Source organism: Delphinapterus leucas, chromosome 2 (assembly GCF_059928025.1).
Source record: "Delphinapterus leucas isolate spDelLeu-1000000601 "Yukka" chromosome 2, BTC_Dleu_Yukka2, whole genome shotgun sequence".
Lineage (NCBI taxonomy): Eukaryota > Metazoa > Chordata > Mammalia > Artiodactyla > Monodontidae > Delphinapterus > Delphinapterus leucas.
In genome coordinates, this window is record NC_143130.1 from 99,464,062 (window position 1) to 99,483,412 (window position 19,351).

The 19,351-nt window shown below is 41.3% G+C and overlaps 1 protein-coding gene across 6 annotated transcripts in view; it reads left to right on the forward strand.

The window, feature by feature from the left end:
• Window positions 1-19,351, forward strand: part of RASGRP1 (RAS guanyl releasing protein 1) — an 86,918-nt gene that overhangs the window by 6,939 nt on the left and 60,628 nt on the right. The gene's annotated exons all lie outside the window — the stretch shown is intronic.

The window sequence follows — 19,351 nt, forward strand, 5'->3', positions numbered from 1 at the left end:
AGTTCAAGGCTGTTGCCCTAACCTTCAAATCATCATGACGTCAACCTGAAAAATACATGACCGATTCTGAGGTCCTGCAAAATAAAAAATGACCAAGCCTGACCCACTCCCCTCAGTGAATCCTAGCAGGGCTAAAGATGCTGTTTCCTGAATTATGTTGAACTGAAAAGTACCTTAAAATCCCAAAGCTATTTTTAAAAAAAGCCATTGAGTCTAACAGTCTTTTATCCATTATCATGACGTATCAATAGCCCCTAATTAAGCCCCTGATTGCATCTGACACTCGGCTGGGCATTGCATGAGAGAATTACAGTGACCGAACCTCTATTCCATTATTTAAGCTTAGAATACCTGAGGAATGCACCGTTCGGGGAAAGAAAAAATGTACCAAAGCCAGGGCAATGATAAGGTAAGGTGTGCAGGAAGAATGAATTCTTTAAACCATGTAGACTCTGAGTGAGTTCACACCAAGGGTGAGGGCGTAGACTAGGGAGAGCAGCCACGGTCTGTTCAAACCCCTCTCGTGCAGGGCGTGGGAATGCTGCCAGAAGACAGCAAGGAGCCATCAGAGGCAAGGTTTTGCACCTGAGGTCCTGCAGGGTTTCCTGCCACAGAATTTACATGAAAGAGGCAAAAAAGAAAAGACACCCTATGTCTGGAGGGAATGGGAGATGACACTTTTGTCTGTGAATTGGACTCTGGTTATCAGTGGACGTGTCTAGTGGGGCAGGGGTGTGGAGCTAGAGCTGGGGGCCGGGGAGCCAAAGCTGGATCGTGACAGGCAGCCATCCACGGTAGGACATTGCTTGTGCTTCTGGAAGGTCTCCTCAGAGAGGATCCGAGAATAGTAACGCGAGGCTGATGCTTCTCTTGAAACTTACCTTACTGGTTATTTTCTCTGGTTAGTATAGAAGAGTTTTTGCTTTAGAGTAAAACAATCTAGCTTAGTTTTTTGTTCATGAGTTTAGAAGTCTTCTCATTTGAATACCCATGGAAAGAGAGGGAAATAGCACTACCAAAGTGTGGGGAAAGTTTTTTTTATCAGGGGGAGTGGGGCGGTGGGGGGGTCATCTCTCCCTTCAGACTCAGGTTTCAGCCACTCCTCCCAACAACTTGAAAAAAAAAAAAGGGAGGAAATAAAACCTCTTTTGAACACAAAGACTGACTAATTAGTCCATTTACTTTTTACTACTGTCTCAACCTCACCTTGATGCAGATTCCTTGAAGAGGTTTGAACTGGCTACAGCTGTGCTGTCCAGTATGGCAGCCACTACCCACCTGTGGCTATTTATGTAGACATTTTAATTAATTAAAATTAAATCAAATGTAAAATTTAGTTCCTAAGCTTCACCAGCCATAGCTCAAGTGCTCAATAGCCACAAGTGATGCCTGCTGCTGGACAGAGCAAGTAGAAAATATTCCCTTCTTTGCAGAAAGTCCATGGGATAGCACTGGCCTGGGTAGATGGTTGACCGGAAGGGGAAAAGCAGTGTGGGATTTGCATTTTTCTAGCAGCTCCAGCTAATAGTCTGACTACTGTCTAAGGCATCCTGGGCATTTGGCAGTCTTTACTGATGGCTCTCTCTTTAGTATTATTAACCATTAATTTCAGAGGAAGGACTTATTACAAGGCTGTTAGGCATGGGTGGCCGGCACGTACAAATTAAGGCCTCTAGCAAGCCTCCCGATGCCACATACAAGGTTACAGATCTCTGATTAGAAATTCAGAGCCTTGAGTCATAGTGTGTTGCTTTCACCATGAAACAACCCACTCCCACCTTCTGTTTTAATCAGAGGTCATGCTTTACATTGTCCCCATATCATTGCTTATTAATAACTCTTCCACTGAGCATAATGAGGCAAGTCATCACAACGCTGGTACGTTTATGTCAAATGTATGTGAATCACACCATCTGTTTCAGAGGTAGGAAAGACCTATGAGATCATCTGGGCTTTTTATAATGTTATCACTTGTAAGAGGGCTGCCAGCTCTGAGGGCCGAATGGAAGGCTTCAGATGTCCCAATTCTGGCCCCCTCTGAATGCAAGACAACTTCTGACAGCCTCAGAAAGTAAACTGCAAACATGTCCCAGCAAGGGACCCTCAGCAAGCAGCTCTCCTGCTCCCAGGTCGAGTGTGGGAAGAAACTCAACATCTTTGTCTTACCCGACAGCGAGAAAGGAAACACAGCTTAGCTAGTGTCTTATTTATGGTGTGTTGTTTATTTCTTCCTTGGAGGGCTATATGTACCGATTTTCTTTGAAACTCAAAACAACTCTGAAATAGGTCAGGTATTAGTGTCTCTATGGGCAGAGGAGACGATAAGTGGAGCCTGTGTGAACTGAAACAACTTGCCTCATGCCCCCAGCCCCCCAGCCCAGTCTAAAGAGAAAACACGCTCCCAGAAGCCTCTGGAAAGCTGAGCTGGGCCATGCTTAGGTCCTTCTCCTAGGGCAAGCTCCCTTCACTCGGGGGGACCTGCATGCCCCACAGGACAAGTCTGCACTCTGTGCCCACAGTCTGCAGGCCTGGTGTCCCCCAGATTAGAAATTAAACTCCATTCAATGTAGGAAACATTTATTGGACCCCATCTATATACCAGACATCTGCTTGGAATTCTCAAACAAATTCTGAATTAATTTAAATTAGTGTGTGCATTGTATCTCCCAAACGAAAGAAACCTCCAGACTAATAGGTATATTTCCCGTACCACTAATAGATGTATTTCCTGCAGTTGGATGTTAAAAGCATTGTATAGACCTCAGCTTATTAAGGGTAAAACACTACATCTATTTTTAAAGTTAGATCCAAAAAAGGCAAACACACACTCGTTGGGACTGTTGTTCCCTCCGTGGCAGAGGGAAGATTCAGTGTTCCTCACCCCTCTGCAACTTAGTCTGTGCACCAAAGCCGAGTGCCCAGAGGCAACAAAAGCACAAGACCAGGCGCCAAGGGCCATGATGTTGAAGGACGGCCGGACCCAGGAACCAGCAACTCCAAGGAACAAAGCCAAGTGTAGGGTCAGGAAAGCTGGCCATTGTGAAGACAGGCTCTTTGGGAAGAAGACCACAGCTGTCCCAGCAGCCTCCTCAGTGGAATCTCCCATCTCTGGGAGTCACGGTTGCAAGATTTCATATGTATAGGATGGTCCTTTGGGCACCCACGTCCTGAGGCTCCTGGGCATCAGAGCAGCTCCCGGGCATGGCTGTTCTTAGCCCTCTGGAGTGAATTCGTATTCTCTGATTGGGATGCTGTATATTGGCAAGGAGCCTCCTTGCTGCATCTTTGATAGGCTGGCATGTCTGCCCTCTCCAGGTGTGAGGTACAGTGACTAGAGGGAATTTCCCATCTCCTCCTTTCTTAGGCCTGGCAGGCTGGGCCTTTACCTGAATTGGCCCCATTCATCTTCACAACAACTCTGTGAGGTGGATGTTATTTTGCTCTTTTAATTAACAGGTAATTGAAGCTCAGGAATGTTAGTAACCTGTGGAAAGTGGCCAAACTCATTAGTGGGAGAGCCGCTGAGATCTGAACTCTGACACTCCTGTTCTCTCCACTCTACCAGAGGTTCTCCAGCTTCAGCATGAATAGTCATCATTGCGGGGTGTGTTCAACTTCCAGGTTCCTGAGGGTCAACTCCAGAGCTTTTCATTCAGCCGTGGTTTTGAAGGAGGTGACCCCACAAACTGATTTTGAGAAACACCATCCTGTAGCACACTTGCTTCTTGGACATCCCAGAGCATTTTCTCAGGCTTTCTAGGGAAACACGGAAAACTTAAAGAATACAAATCCTCTGAAAAACGATAGAGCAAATAGGTTTTCAACTATGTGAACTAGACAGTCACGAGGCGAAGCCAGTGTCCTGGCCATCTCTAAAGCGATCAGTCCAGATCTAACTAGAGAGAGGCCTGCCTTTGAGCAGATTTGCAACTCTGCTCCCACTTCTGTCAGATTTTCCTGTATTTCTTTCTTTTTTTTTTTTTTTTTGCGGTACGCGGGCCTCTCACTGTTGTGGCCTCTCCCATTGTGTCGCACAGGCTCCAGACGCGCAGGCTCAGCGGCCATGGCTCACGGGCCCAGCCGCTCTGCGGCATGTGGGATCTTCCCGGACCGGGGCACGAACCCGCATCCCCCGCATCAGCACGCGGACTCTCAACCACTGTGCCACCAGGGAAGCCCAGATTTTCCTGTATTTCTATCCCTTTTCAAATGCAGGAACTCTTTTGAAAACTTCCCGCCTGTCAGTCTTTTGGCCGTGGAAATAAACAGAAAGCGGTGGTCTATTATTACTATGATTTGGTTCCTTGCACTCAAAGGCAGCATTCCCAATGTGCATTTCCACCTTTAAGCCACACTCAGACCTGTTTCCTGTGGTGCTGGGGGCCTGGCTCCCTAGTGTATGCCAGTTCCCCATGGGTCAGAGACCCAGAAGTAGTGGCTTAGCTGAGGGAACTGGAGAGGTGCTCCTCTGAGCACTTCTTCAAAAGTGCTGCTTTTGCAGCAGACTTTTTAAGGCCCTATATTGACATGACGGTTGTTAAGTCCGTGATGGAAACGCATTAGGAAATAACGTGAAAGCAAAAATGGTGTGTTCACTTGTTGGCTGTGGTTGAGATCACCAGGGAAGGCTATCTGAAGTGCAGACCCACCCCTGGCCCACCTCCTGTTGGTAGGACCTGCCTGCTTCTGCCTGGAGCTGTTACAGCTGCTGGACTTGGTGCCTTGGTCTGCAGGTAGTTTGGGCCACCAGCTAGTTGGGGTTGTCCTAGAGTGGTTATGAGGAAGACAGCAGGGAAAGAGCGAGAGAAGAAGCAGGGTCAGCTACGCACGTCCTACGCAGATGCACAGGGCACCACACTTGACGGGATGCTGTCACAATCTTGAAAGTCTTTCTCTGTGAGAGCAGGTTGTTACGTTATCAGGAGTTTAGCAGGCCAGTTGCTAAATACGGGCATCAATAAAGATTAAATTATATAAACTTACAGTTATATTAAAAATAAAAATAAACCCTCAAAACTCATCATTTCCTAGTGTATTACCACATTTTACTGTCATCCATCTTCTTGAGATGGCCATTGTGTCTGCATGGCACAAATGCTATATAATGATATGCTATACACGTATAGCACATACATATCATACATATACACATAGTGGTGTGGAGATAGCTGCGTCTCTTCCCAGCTCCGTGGTCCGTGAAAGTCACGCCAGGAGCTTGACGTTCCCTGTGTTGGGAGTATTTATTCCAGGGAAATGGGCAAACGCTACCAATCGGGTTTGTCTCGACCCCACCCCTGGAGAGGCCATCGTTAAGCCTTTACCAGCACCTTCCCCCAGCTATAGAGGATGCTTACACGGCAAAGGGCAAAGGCGGGAAGCCGAAAACTGGAAATTTTACTTTGTGTTACCTGTTTAGGAGAAAGTATTATTTGCCATTGTTTTGCTACTTTCATCTAAGTATCTTATAAACAACTCTCCATGTGTTCTTCAAAGAAAAGGAGCCATATCTCTTACAGATAAGGAGTCACATATCAGTGAAGTGGAGAAATTTTTTTGAAGTGTCAGATCTGTGGTCACAAGAGGGGAAGGGGGCTGGGGGGGTGGGTGAAAGGTGTGAAGAGGGTCAATTGTATGGTGACAGATGGTAAGTAGACTTTTGGGGGTGATCACTGTGTAGTGTATATACAAATATTGAATTATAGTGTTGTACACCTGAAACTTACGTAACAGTAAAAAGAAAAAAAATGTCACAGTGGAAATTTAAGACTGAGAGATTCCCATTTTGGAGTCGAAGTTATTCTGTGTTTTTGTTTTTTTAATTTACCTCCTCTAAAAATTCTCCCTGATGAAACTTTCCCTTATTTCTGATCAACTAAACCTCAATTTTGTGACTTCTGTTCTTCATAAATGCTAACATTATATGCTGTCTCTCTTCGTTTCTGATTCCATCTGTTTAATCGTTTGCCTTCATTTCTATCTGGTAACAGGCACTATTGATACATAAAACCAAGCTTTTGTTGAGTGTGTTTTCATAAGTTTGTTTGCTAACTATATTTCTAACTTTGTGAGCTGTCCATATCTTTGCCTATTTATCACTTGTTTAATGTTTTTATTATTAGAGGTTATGAAAGCTTTTTATGGTTAAAAAAAAAAAAAAGCCTGTTAACTCTTTGATTGGCATTTGCTACAGGCATTTTTTTTCCTCACATTTCAGTTTTTATGTTGTTTTGGGGACATTAATGAAATATTACATTTTTATGTAGTTAAATTTTTCATGTTTTCTTTATCTTTTCCTTTATTAACTCTGAACTTGAAAAAAGAATCCCTATTCCAAAGACTTTGTGACTATTCCATCGTCATTTTAATAAAAGTTTTATTAAATCTATTGTATGATATAATTCCATATTCCACTATTGTGGATGATCAGAAAAACTTTGTCAACAGTTTTTGCTGAAAAAAAAAAGAAGCCTTCAGTCTTGTTTTTGAGGTTGTCATTGGCTTAAACCCAGAGCACTTGGACTGTCACTTTGTAACTCAGAGCCTCAATTTCCCCTCACTGTCAGACTCCTGAAATGATTTCTGAGACTGAAAATGTCTGGGAGAAGGCGTAATGGGGTCTCAATCATGATGTTGACTGTGAACTTGTAAGTCCTTTGGGAGTTTGTCTTTTTTTAAAGCAAGTACTTTTGATTATTAGAAGAGCCAGTATCCTTAGGGTGAAGACTTAAAAGACCAACCAAATTTAAATAGAATTTTTCCCTAAATTATTAGTATAGACTGAATCTATATTGTACTTACATAGACTTTTTTACTGTGGTAAAATGTACATAACATAAAATATACCACGTACGTAGACCTTAAAATTTTTTCTAGTAATAGTTACCTTTTGAGTATTTACTATGAACAACACAGTGTTTATATTAATATTTTTATATACATATTCTCATTTAATTCCCACTACTTTATAAGTTCTTGTATTTACAAAGATCTAACTATAACTCAGCTCACATACTTACTTTTTTTCCAGTTTTTTTTTGAGACATAATTGACATACATCGCTGTATAAGTTTAAGGTGTACAGCATAATGGTTTGATTGACATATATTATGAAATGATTACCACAATAAGTTCAGCTAACATCCATCTTCTCATATTTGTATTTACAAAGATCTAATTATAACTCAGCTCTCCTGTCTTACTTTTAAAATTTTAATAACTTTTTTTTAAACATCTTTATTGGAGTATAATTGCTAACATTTTAATAACTTTTTAAATTATTTATGTTCACTATAGAAAGCTTAGACAATACAGACTAGCAAAAAGAAGAAAATTGCATTCATCCATTCTACCACCAAAAGCAAGATAAGCACTGTCGACACAGTTGGGTATACTAGATTCTCTTCTATGCATGTTTATGTACTGCAATCATATTAACTTTTATATGGTAGATTGACGACAATTACCTCTTTGCTTTTCATAATTCACATTTTAAACAATTGTGATCTTAAAATCAGTATTAGCATTTATAAAGAGGTGTGCTAGCACACAAAGTTGCTATTCCATCCTAAAATTGATTTTAAAAAATAATTCTGGCATAATCTCTTCACATATGAGGCATAAAAGTGAAGGTTGCTTGGCAACTAAAATGATTCTAATGAGGACTTAAAAACATTACAAGAAAAGAAAAGTAGTTACTCATTTCTTTCCAATGCTAAATGTGAATTATGATAAACATGACTGATTATAGTTGTAATAAATGAAAGAAACAAAAAATGCTCCCGTTAACTTAAAAGCCTAGAGGTGAGCTTTTTTTTTTTTTCTTTTATGTATAGGGAAAATCAGCAGGGTTTTGCTGAAGGGAAACAGAAACAGTGGAAAAATCTTGTGTCTCTGTTAACTTTCTAAGAGAATCTTAAGAAGTAGCAACCGGGAAAGATACATAGCAGAAGCACAAAGATGCTACAATTTGGTACGTCTGTGATTCTTCTGCGGAGATGGTGGGCAGTGGTGTGAGGGAGGACATGTTGTCTGCTTTGGTTTTTTCCAAAACCAAAGGGTCAGGGGCCCTGGGGAGACTGCTGAGGTTCTTATCAAAATATTCAGGCTGAAGATGCTGCCAGGATGGAGCTTGGATTAGAGGGACACCAGCAATTAGTTGAAATGAACAAAGGGAGTAGGGACCAGAGGTACTGTTCTTGAGGGGGGAGGGGAAGCAGAGATGGGCAGTTTTAGAGTGAAGGAGAGAGTGGAATAACCGGAGTAGTAAGGCAGTCAAGGATGAAGTCACTTGGGAATTTCTGGGGTAGGGGAGCAAAGGTAGCTTTGGCTGGCTTCCCTTCACGGATGTCTGTGAACCGCTGTTTCCCCAGGACTTGTTTTTGTCATCTTGTGAAGAGCCCCATTTAAAGGAGGCACCCAGGACATTTAGGAAGCCAAGAAATGTCCCAGCATTATGATTTATGAGTCTATCTTGTTAGAATGTAGTTACAGCCTACAGAGCATCCTTAAGTCTGGTGAGCAGTTAATCCTTTTGGTTAATTTTGCATTCACTTATTTAATGCCAGGTGCATAGGGATGTTTTCATGCTCCCTTCCCCCCTTCTTCCTCCCCAGCTCACTTGCATCCTGGGTTCCAGATTTACTCCACCCAAACCTCCTTTGGTGGGTTCACCATTTCCCTCCACTCCCAGGTAGTTCAAGACACACAGTGAGTCACTCAGGCTTCTGATGTGTTGCTTTCCAGAAGACAGCTGTAGTTGCCACACTCCTGGCTGCTGGACTTTGTCTTCAGTTATTGCCAAGGATGAGCTGAGTGTGTGGTGACTGGGGTCCACCTGACTGTTTGGCACTGCTTTAAATAAACCCAGAAGGACCTATTCCCCACAATTATTGTGCCTGTGGTTCCCCCACTGTCTCTGCCCTCAGTGGCTTAGAGTCCTGTTATCTGGTCAGCAACCACCAACATCTGCCCGAGATGGACTTAGCTTCAGTTAACTGAGAAAGTGTGCCCTGAAAATTGCAAGAAAGATAGAGGAGGATTCTCTGGACTAAAAGAGATTTAAGGGACATTTCAACCAGTCATAACATGTGAACCTTTTTTCTAAGTGTACACACACACATATTCGTAATTATTATATAATTATATGTACTTGGAAATTTGTATGCTGAATGGATATTTAATGATATTAAGGAATTACTATCAATTTTATTTGAGGCATGTTAATGACACATTGGGTTTTTTTTTCTTAGGAGTTCTTATTTTTTTAAATACATACTGAAATAGTTACTGATGAAATATCATGTTTGGGATTTGCTTTTAAATAATATGGGAGGGAAAAGTGAGTGGAGTATAGATGAATTGGCCATGTTCTGATCATTGTTGAAGCCAGATAGGTCCATAGAGGTCCCTTACATTGTTTTTGCCTACTATGGTATATGCTTACAATTTTCCATATTGAGATCTTAAAAAGAAAAGTATTCTCAAACCTAAGAAAAATAGATGATTAAGAATTCCAGAAAATTCAAAGGAATCTAGTCTAATTTTCTTGGGTGATGAAATAGAGTGCTATGTCTGTCTTAAAGAGGGAAGAGGGAAGTCAAGAATAAACATAGGGTACTTTGGTTGCACAGCACTGAAATACCTTATTTGTGTCCTGTACTTGACATCCCACATCACATTCAGCCCACTCCCTGTTTCAGCACTGAGATGTTGCATTCCCGGTATCCAGAAAGACCAAAACAAAACAAAAAAACCTGCAGACTTTAATCTTCAACCCTACTATCAGAGGCAGGACTTGGAGTTAAGTGACTGAGAGAATGTAATACTCTCCACCCCACCACACACACACACACACACACACACACTTTTGATTAGGGAAATGCCACGGTCGTGGTAGAGCCTAATCCCAAGAAGGCAGTGAGCAGATTACAGGGGAGGCCACACAGCATGGTAGTCTTTGGAATCCACTCCTGACTCTGCCATTTACCAAATGTTGGCCTTAGGCAAGTTATTTTGCTGCAGTTTTCTCATCTGCAAAACAGATAATAATGGTGAAAGGTTTTAAAGGTCATTTTAGTTTGGGTGAAAATTAAATGTTTGTCTGAGGTAGGTTTCCTCAGAAGCACATCCTGAGACAAGGATTTGAATACAAATAGTTTACTTTGGGAAATGATCCTAGGAAAAAACTGGGAAGGCGGCTTATAAAAGGTGCATTGTCAAGTGGGTTATTACTCTAGAATCAAGGTAGAAGACTTCAGAACTATCCTACCGAAGGCAAAGGAGCTGGGGTATTTATATGGCAAGCACTTCCAGTCATTGGTTAAGGGCTGCTTCTAGGTGTTAATTCTCCAGCATGTTTTCTCCAGCATGTCTGGGCTGCTGTGCGCACAGGTGGGGATGGGAAGGAGCTCCAAAGGAAGCCCTCAGGCAGGTTGAAGTTGGGTGGGCATACACTCTAATAGGAGGGCCTGAGAGTATGTGGGTGGGGGTACTGACGGCTCTGCTACAAAGTAAATGCTCAGTAAATGTTGGATGGGCAAACATAGGCTACATATAGGTCCAGATAGATTCAGAGCTGGTTAGTAATCATACTCAAAGTGTATACATACAGACATGGGTATGGATGGATGTCGTTCTGCAGGTGTAAACACTTATGGGTGGCTCTGGACATTTTCATCAGACTTAAACACAATCTATGTTTTTGTTAGACACACTGATGGAAATAAGTATATTAGATGAAAAGCAAAGTTCAGGAAGATCAATAAGGAAGAGCAGAGAACTTGGACAGCACTTCAGTACGAATAAATGTCTTGCACTGAAATGTAATAATATTGCTTTATATATATTCTGGATGGAGAAAAACTAGGGTACTTGCCATCTTATGAAAAATACCAAAGGCTATTAGATTTTAAATTCAATATGAGCCTATAATGCCATGTGACTTCTCAAAAAGTTAAAGTAATCTGGGATTGCCTTAATCGAAATAGACTTTCCAGGTTAAGGGACTAATACCCTGATTGAATTATAAGGTCTAGTCCTAATGCTAGAACTTTTTGCCCTTAGCGAGTTTCTTAACGTTTCTGAGACTCAGTTTCTATCAACATGAAAGTTAATACATATCCTCTATATTGTTGTAAAGTGGAATCTTAGTAGAAAGAAATCATTTATGTAAAATTTTATCAAAATATCATTATAGTAGATAAAAATAGATAAATCAAAAATAGTAGATAATCAGAATGTTAGGGTTAGGATTTAGGGTTTAGGGTTAGGTTATAGACTTGAATGTTAGTGTATCGTCCTCCCAGATTAATAATGCAAACTGCCAAAGGGTGCATAATTGCATCTTGGAGATACAAGATGGAGGTATCTGGTTGCAATGGCTGTGTCAAAAGAATTACCGGATGTTGTCATAATAGACACAGGCAGGTATGAACCTAGTACGTAGTACTGTAATTTTAAATTTTACATGAAAATGAGCTATATTAATAGGTGTTTAGTGAATAAGACCCCAAAATGTAATTCCCTCATTTTTCAAAATATTAGGACAATGACAGAAATCCAACATGAACTATCTTACAGAACTTATTGAAGGAATACAGGTATTTCATATAACTGAAGCACAGAAGGAGTACAAGATACCTGTAGGCCTTGGAAACATCTGAAATTAGGGACCAGAACACCATCAGGAGACACCAGCATATGTCTCTGTCTCTTTCTTCTTCTCTGACTTGCTTCTCTGCTTGTCAGCTAATCATTTTCTTTCACTGAAGATTTGTTTCCTCCCTGGACAGGGAATATGGCGCTAACAACTGCAAATCCTGTATCTCTAACCATTAGAGATTTAATATTTTTTTTCCTCAAGTTCAGTGAAAAAATTGCCAGGGAAGAACTTTGGTTGGTTCAGATTGGGGTAGATGGCTACTGCTTGAACCAATCAACTATGGCCACAGGGGTGGAGTAATTTAAGAATGGAGCATTTCTCTCTAGAACCACATGACTGAATTTGGGAAGGAAATTTTTCCCAAAGGAATGCTGATATTCTGGGCACATTAAAACAACAGTGTCCCAGAGAAGACATACAGATGGCCAAGAGGCACATGAAAAGCTGCTCAACATCATTATTAGAGAAATGCAAATCAAAACTACAGTGAGGTATCACCTCACACCGGTTAGAATGGTCATCATCAGAAAATCTACAAACAACGAATGCTGGAGAGGGTGTGAAGAAAAGGGAACCCTCTTGCACTGTTGGTAGGAATGTAAATTGATACAGCCACTATGGAGAACAGTATGGAGGTTCCTTAAAAAACTAAAAATAGAATTACCATATGACCCAGCAATCCCACTACTGGACATATACCCAGAGAAAACCATAATTCAGATACATGCACCCCAATGTTCATTGCAGCACTATTTACAATAGCCAGGTCATGGAAGCAGTGTAAATGCCCATCGACAGACGAATGGATAAAGAAAATGTGGTACATTTATACAATGGAATATTACTCAGCCATAACAAGGAACGAAATTGGGTCATTTGTAGAGACATGGATGGACCTAGAGACTGTCATACAGAGTGAAGTAAGTCAGAAAGAAAAACAAATATCGTATATTAATGCATATATGTGGGATCTAGAAAACTGGTACAGATGAACTGGTTTACAAGGCAGAAATAGAGACACAGATGTAGAGAACAAACGTATGGACACCAAGGTGGGGAAAGCAGGGGTGGGAGGTGGTGGTGGTGTGATGAAAGAAAAAAAAAACGTCTGTCTATTACACCAAGATCAGACCGAGCACTAGAGTGCAGGGCATTATTAAATTTAGGTTTAGTCTCTGGGTTTTAAGACAGGAATAGAAGGCTAGAAAGAGTACAGAGGAGATAAATAGTTAAGGAATGATATAGAAATAAAATCTATGAGGATATAAGATGGCAGCACCTGAAAAGACGACAAATTAGTGGTTTTTTCTTTCTTCTTAGTCTTAACAGTGTTAAGCGTATGTATGTCTTGATAATGTTATGCATAGAAGAGTTAGTATGTATATGTCCTCCCAGAGCACAGATACAGAGTAAATGGACTTCCCATTTATACACATATTAAATATCAAAACACGAACTCCCAGTTCTGGCCATGATAGATTATTGGGTATTGGAATTATTTTTCTGCTGTAAACAACTATGAAACTGGACATAACATGTGAAGCAACTATTTTTTTAACATGCATTTTTAAAATTTATTTATTTATTTTGGTTGAGCCGGGCTTAGTTGCGGCGTGTGGGACCTTTAGTTGGGGCATGCGGACTTCTTAGTTGCAGCTTGCGGATTTCTTAGTTGCGGCACGTGGACTCTTAGTTGTGGCATGTGGACTTCTTAGTTGCAGCAGGCATGTGGGATCTCGTTCCCCCACCAGAGATCGAACCCGGACCCCCTGCATTGAGAGTGCAGAGTCTTACCCACTGGACCACCAGGGAAGTCTGAAGCAACTATTTTTAGGTATTAGAAAACAGGACAGACTTGTGATTATGGATAAAATGAAAAGATATAAGGTAACCTCAAAACTTATCTTGGCTTTCTCCTGGCACTATACAAATTGTTGTACAGAGGACTAGAACTCAGAGAGCAGCATCTTACCTGGCAGAGGAAACAGAGTTTGCGTTCAGGGCTTCTGGGATGGCTGGAATTTGTGGATTAGGGTATTGGAAAGAAGGGATCTCTTGTCTTTGGCCAAGTGCTAAACTGTGTACAAATATGGTAAGACTCCATGCCACCAAATTGTTACTGGGGGTCTGTGAGTCAGAGGAAGTCTTATAGTCTGGGAAATATTGCAGTTTGGAACCAGCCAGAATGGAAAGATATAACACCTGAGGCATTCAGCTGAGACATGAAAAAGACCACACCACAGGAATAGGAGTACTAGAACCCTAGAATAAGAGGTACTCTTGAGCCACCCTAACAAAGCCTAAATCCAGGCCTTGACAGGATGAGTTTAAAGCTCCAGTAAATTAAATGTGTCTATAAATTAACATGATCCAAATTCTAAACATTGTATCCACAATGCCCAGCATGTAATATAAAATTACAAGACATTTTAAAAAGCAGGAAAATGTGACCCATAACCAGAAGGAAAAAAAGTTAAGAGAAATAGACTCAGAGTTGACACAGATGTTGGAATTAGTAACTAGGGAATTTAAAACAGCTATTATAAATATGTTGAAGGACTCAGAGGAAGGTAAACAGAAGAGTAACTCAACAGATAAATGGAAACAATAAAATCAGAAGACTGACAGCACCAGCTGTTGGTGAGGATGTGGAGCATCTCGAACTCTTAAACATTATGAATGGGATTGTAAAATGATATAATCACTTTGGAAAACTGTTTAGCAGTTTCTTATAAATATACACCCACCCTGTGTCCCATCAGTTGTACTCCTAGGCACTTATACAGGAGGAAGGAAAACATGCCCATGATAAGACTTATACAAGAATGTCCATAGCAGCTTTTGCCATACAGATCCAAAACTGGAAACAACCCAAACATCACTCAACATCAGAAAGAATAAACAATATGCTGTGTATACAGTGGAATACCTACTCATCAATAAAAAGGAATGCACTGCTGATGTAGTCAACATTGGTTAATCTCAAAAGTGTTTTGCTTCATGAAAGAAGCATTACACACAAAAATACATACTGTATGATTCCAATATATGAAGTTCTAAAATAGGTAAAACTAATTTATGATTTAAAAAAAATAAGAAAAATGGCTTTATGGCGGGCTGAGTTGGAGGAACTGACTGGGAAGATAAGGGAACTTACTGGGTCATAGAAATATGCTAAATCTTGAGAGGGTTTGGGTTATAAGGATGTATGTATTTGTCAGAAGACATCAAACTATATGTTAAAATTTGTGCTTTCCACTGTACCTCAGTAAGATAGAAAATTTTTTTTCAAAAACCAAACACCAAAACTGGCTAGCAGAAAACTGGTAGAAATTTCTTCTGTAGGAACTTTAAGTGAGAGGACATCTTTTCACAATCTACTCCCATGTGGTAGAGCTTGCTAGAAGGTAAAGCCAAGATTTTCAAGGCCTACCAGATAGCAAGTGAAGATGACTAACTTTTGTTTCATCTCTGGTTTAATCCTTTGGGTTCCTCTGTGATTCTGTGTGATCAAATATGTGAGGGCCAAGATCTGAGGGACAAATGTCTAGTGACTCAGAAACCAGAGCCCCCTTCTGATGATCACTGGGCAGGGGTGGGGAGATAAATAAAACCCTGCCAAGAACATCCTTATTTAATCAGTTGACCTGCTGCTGGTGAAATACTCTTTGTAACACCCCACGAACTACAGAGGTGAAATGGCAGACTACTTGAAAGTTAATTCATGAGACCATTGTAGAAGAGGGGTTCATTGAAATTTACCAAGATCCCACACATTTCATTTTAATCATACTTGTGAGTCTGTTCCAGTTGTTTTACCAGAGTTGCTGAAATACTATAAAATGACTAATGTTCAATCCCCTTCTGGTTCCTCTCTCTGGCAGAAATACTGTGAGTGGTAAAAGGCCCAAGAGTTGGATGGTGGGAAAGGGAAAATGATATGTTTTCATATCCTGGATAAAATGCCCCTGGCCAGACAAAGTACAGCAGGGTCATCCCTGGGATTGAGCTTTCGGTGCCCCTTCATTAATGGCTGGAAAGCGATAGGCCCCCGTGGACACTTCCCAGGGTTCCAGGGAAGAGGGGAGAGAGAAGACTTCCCAGACACCAGAGGCAAAGACCCTTAATCAGCAGAGCCTGTGAAGGCCCCGGGAGAACTGACATCTTTACGTTGGAGAGCGTGAAGGACCCTGGTCGCCGGCTTCAGGGATAAACTATCCCCTCAGAATATGGCTGTGCAGGCCCGAGGGAGAGGGGAGCTTTACTAATGTACAACGGGAAACCCCCTGTGGCCCAGATCAGTTACCTTTGATCATGGTCCCCTGGCTCAGCCCACATTGCTTTCTGATGGGCTTCTGATTGTGCTGCATGAGTCCCCACCCAGGAGTCTGTAACGTTGGCACCAAATCACCTATTTGTTAAGTACTTCCCTTGTGTCTAGCCCTGAAAACGACTGAAAGACCTCACCACTGATTTCTGAAATTGGAGATGTCTTCATGAGGTCATTTAGTAGCTTATAGACCCACCCCAGGGCAAGGAATAAACTAAGTGGTCTAAAGCAGGCTAATCAAACTTGACTGACCATCATATCATTGGAGAGATTTTTAAAAATACAAATTCCGTGTCCATCCTTGAATATTTTGATGCAATAGGTATGAGATAAAGCCTTGGGATCTATTTGGGGGGGAGGTTGTTCGGTTTATTTTTTGTCTCGTCTTATTTTTAAGCTAACCAGCAGGTCTTGAAAAGTCAGTCAGGTTTAATATGTTCATTTACTTCTGGGTAAGCCTGAACATATGCACCCTAGGATAGAAAACCTTTGATTTTTTTCTCCTGAAACTCTCCATTAAATTAAGACCACCTCACTAGAGAAAGAAAAAAAAAATCACCCACTAAAGCCCCCAAATTTACCAATTGTGAATTTTTTTTCATAATGTTATCTCCTCTCAGAGTGACAATTATTATACAAATATGACCAGAGGAATACTGAAGTCTACAACACCTTAACACAGGAAGATCTTTCCTATGGTTTCCACAGGTGACCAGGTGTGTGGAAAGGTGAGAGGTAAAGGGGGAAAACACACTAAGTGGGGAAAGTATTGAAGTGCTTCCTACTACACAGCCTGCTCTATACCTATTCAGACTGGCTACAGCATCCTCATTTTACCTGAATCGCTAGCATGGATCAGGGAGGGACACATGTGCCAGCTGGTGCACATGAGAGGCCAAAGATGAAATAATGATATTGACCCACTGTGACCAAACTCTGAGCAAGCAGATGAAGCCAAGGCCTTGCCAACGTTCAGCCCCATCCTTGCTGACTTCTTGTACATTTTGGGGTCTGAATTTTTTTGCAAGTGGATGATCCAGCACCCCTGTGACAGATCGGGGAAGCCCTAGAGTCATTGCTCTCTTGTAATCATAGATGGCCATCTGTATGGCTCCTTGGCTTTTAAAGCAGTCGGGAAGGATGTTGACAGGGAAGGAAACTGAGAGTTAAGATACTAATGCTGACCAAGTGTGGGAGGAAAAATAATCAATTCAAGTAACTGAGCGTCCTGAATAACAGCAAAACTAGTCATGTTAGGCAAAAACCAACCTTTATTTCATGCTCTGATATGATCTCACTGTAGCAGTAAGTGTACACACATGCCCACATACACACACACACTCACACACTCTGTAACCTTCCCTTAGTAGCTATGCAGTTAGGGAAAAGATGCAAGTAGAAATTAAAATAAGGTACTAGGTTCTTTAGAAATGATCGACCTTGAAAAGAGCCTTTAGGGCTCGGGTTGTAAGGTATAACCAGTTTTAAAAGATTGCTAGGTGAGAGGGTGCTGCTTTCCCCTTTCTGTAGACAGACCATCTGCTTTTGCAGCATTTTAAAGTAAAGATCTGAGTAAGGGCAACTCCCCAGTTTGGTATATGAGGTCCCCAACACTGTGACCCTTATCCGCATTTTCATACTTCCTGTCTACAAATGCTTTCTAATTAAACCAAACTGGACTTCACATCCTTTCCTGAATATACTTTTAACTCTCTGATCTCCAAGAGTAGAAACCATTTCTTCCCTCACCCAGAATGTCTTTACCTCCATCTTAGTCTGTCAATATTTGACCCCTCCTTCAAGACCCACCTCATGCCACCTCTTCATAAAGGTTGAGCCATTTCTTCTAGTCAAATCTAGCCTTCCCTTTTCCCCACACTGCCTTAGTGTTTTGTTTGTACCTCCCTCCAGGCCCTTCTGTGTTCTGTACCATATTATAGCCGGCAGCTTCTGGACAGTTGCTGGGACAGGACCCTGGTTATCTCTGCATTCCCCACACTACTAGGCACAGCTCTCTTAGAACAAAGACCCTGGACTTGTTATGAACATCCAAGCCTGGAACACCATCCCTGCCACTGGTGGTGGTATTAACCATGGGCCAGTTGTTCATCCAGGGTGATATTCAAAATACTTAGTAACTGGCACGGCACAGGCCCCATCAGTCCACACAGATGCCACTTGAACAGACTGAACATCAGCCCTGTTTTTGTGCCTTTTTCATCTGCAAAGTGACTGTGTCCCTACCCACCTCACAAGGTGGATGTGATGGTCAAATGAGACCAAGCATGTGGAAGCACTGTGTAAGGTGAAAAGTGCTGTGCTCAGGCGTGTCCAGCTGTTTAGTGTTATTTTCAGTGCCACGTGGGGTTGGTGGCCCTGCCCTCGGCACCCCCTCCTACTCTGCTCAGAGCAGGCTCCAGAGCTGACCAAGGACTTGCTGATCAGTTGAGGACACAAGTCGAAGAAATCTTGGCATCAACCTATTAGATCCCACAGAAACTCAGGATATCAGCTTCTTCAGGCATCTCCCTTTACCCTTTCAGTCCTGAAAATGTCAGTTTTTCAGTGGATATATTTTGGCAATTCTTATCTAGACCGCAAGCCCAGGAAGGCTTTTTGAACCGTAGTCTAAGCTTTTCTCACTTGAGGAGAATTGTTCTATTGCACAATGACGTTAAATTTCAGGACCCTTAAAGATACCTGGGAATCTCTGATAGTCACCGTGTCAAGGGGATGCTCTGTCTAGATCTGTAAATGGAATTAAATGCCAGTGGCATTAACACAGATTGAAAGAAGAGCCTGAACATTAGGTCCTGCTTTATGTCCTTATAGTTTCTTGATTCGTCTTTTTACCCTTTCTTCTTAAAAACTGTGATTATTCCTTTACCATCACCTCCTTGCATCCCCTCACATCTCAGGCATAAAAATCCTTTCTACATACATCTTTCTTCCAAAGACATTTAACTCTTTCAGTAAGTGCACAGCTACTGTTTTGTGTTTATCACTGGCTACTAGTCAGTATCTGTTCTTATACAGAGCAGTCTCCCCTTATCTGAGGCTTTGCTTTCTGAAGTTTGTTACCCATGGTCAACTGCAGTCTGAAAATATTAAATGGAAAATTCCAGAAGTAAATAATTCATAGGTTTCATTTTCTTATTTTTTATGGGATATTTTAAAATCTGTGTTTTTTTATTTTTATTTTTTTATCGAAGTAGAGTTGATTTACAATATCATGTTAGTTTCAGGTGTACAGCAAAGTGATTCAGGTATATATATATGTATGTATGTGTGTGTGTGTATATATATATGTGTATAAATATATATGTGTGTGTATATATATATACTTTTTCAGATTCTTTTCC